Here is a 1,939-nt window from a genome sequence, read left to right as displayed (position 1 = left end):
ACTAATCGTTTTATTCAAGTGTGTTTACCCAGGGTGATATCTAAAACATGCAGGACACTGGCCCTCGAGGTCTGGAGTTGGCCAAGCCTGGTCTAAGGGACCGAGATAAAGTATGAATAGTGAAGGAGGATTCAAGATGGCGGTTTTTAAAAGGCTTATTTCCTGCTAGTCTTAAAGTTCCATTTCAGACTGGCAGTTAATTTCAGGGAGGGCCAAGACCAACACAACAAACAAAACATCCCTGATATAAAGTAAACAGAATTTAACTCCAAAGAAAATAAAATGTACAATTTACGATAACCTACCTAACCAACACATAAACGGGAGAATACAAGGGATTACAAAACAAAAGGCAGCTCTCCCCTCGCGTCAGTTTGAACACAGTCAGGAGTCACATTCAATTCCAAAGGCATGTAAGTCTACACAACTATGGCAGTCAAAATGGCCGGAGGAACCAGAAACAACGCCTAGACATAATACAATGGAAAACCAGCATACTCTTGGGGAATGTAACAAAAACCAAACATAGTGCCAAAACATGATTAAATCATATGTACAAGTGGCCACTTTTCTGTTTCTTTCTTTTCAGATTTTCCAGGAAGGTTCTATGGCTAAAGGTGGGCACATCCAACCGCAAACAAAACTTTGTGGCCAGATATTTCTTTGAGGCTGTTCAAGAACAGGGTGGTATGCAATATACTAAAAAATGGGGGGTTAAAAAAGATTACATTTTGTTAATAAATTTATTTTTTCATCATTCACTAATTATCTTCAGTTTGTGTCTTTAGGCTGTCCTCAAATGATTCGGGGGGACAGAGGAAAGGAGAACCTTGTTGTGGGTCAAATGCAGATGGCATTTCACATGCGAGATCTTGGGAATCAGGCATGGAGGTGCTTCAGAATGGGGACATCAGTGCACAACCAGGTATGTCTTTAAGCTGGTAAATGACTATTTCTAAAGTAACAACCTGACAACAAAACTGATAATGTCATGCTTCTGTTGTTTAGAGAGCTGAATGTTTCAACAGTATTTTAAAGCGGACATGGATTAAGAAATTGCTGACAACATTTGAGGTAAAGCAAATCTTTCACCTGTAAAACCTATTAACAAAGACTAGCCATCAAAATTTCGTTAAACATACGATGGATTAGTTTATCTGAAAACACAAGGCCAGAATCTGTGTTTATGTACATCTGTACCTTTTCACTAATGAAATTCTCACCTTCACAACTTATGTCTTTTTCAAAACAACATGCGTAGGCCATGATGGAGTCTGGGATCCTTGAACTGGACAATCCTGTGCACATGTAAGTCAATATTTTTAGACATGAAAAATAATCAAGCAGCAGTATGAAAGTATGTGGTCTAGGAATGCCTTTGTTTTTTGAGTACTGATTAAAATTTAGCTTTTACTTATTCTACCTCAAAGAAGCAGATGAACATATTAATTTTTTAATTCTCCTTTTTCATAGCAACTGATTGCAGTACTCACACTTGCCACTGCTTCAAAGAGACTTAAAAACGGAGCAAACAGTTTGGAACACCCATGACATCCGCAAGCAACGCAATGCACCTGGTCCATTTGGGAAACCCGACCTTCTGTTTACCTCACCACCTCCTGGTATGTCATTTGAAAGCCTGTGGGTTTTTTGTTTTTTTGTTTTGTTTTTTAACTTTCATTAGTTTACTTTTACTTTGATATAGCACTCTTCACAGGATAAAAACTAGGGGTGGGTTTTTATAATCGATTCATCGATTAAAATCGATTCTGGCTTGGATAACGTAAAATCGATTCATTAAAATCCTGAATCGATTTTTTTAATATAAATTTATTTTGCCCGAAATGCCAGAATCTCTGGTGACATCTCACAAAATTTCAAGAACCACCAAACAGCTAAGACAGTAAATGAGAGCAGGTACACGGATTCTGCACAAAGA

The 1,939-nt window shown here is 37.9% G+C and overlaps 1 long non-coding RNA gene across 1 annotated transcript; it reads left to right on the top strand.

The window, feature by feature from the left end:
• Positions 1-660: 660 nt before the first annotated feature.
• Positions 661-1,047, top strand: LOC146636616 (uncharacterized). Its single transcript, XR_014905481.1, has 3 exons — positions 661-687; positions 789-925; positions 1,009-1,047. It is a non-coding gene; the product is annotated as an uncharacterized LOC146636616 (long non-coding RNA).
• The last annotated feature ends 892 nt before the right edge of the window (positions 1,048-1,939 follow it).

Source organism: Diplotaxodon limnothrissa, linkage group LG3, assembly GCF_057381915.1.
Source record: "Diplotaxodon limnothrissa isolate DT_005_m linkage group LG3, D_limnothrissa_male_GT1.1, whole genome shotgun sequence".
Classification (NCBI taxonomy): domain Eukaryota; kingdom Metazoa; phylum Chordata; class Actinopteri; order Cichliformes; family Cichlidae; genus Diplotaxodon; species Diplotaxodon limnothrissa.
The sequence above is the reverse complement of the archived record's forward strand: the minus strand, read 5'-3'. Positions and strand labels throughout refer to the sequence as shown.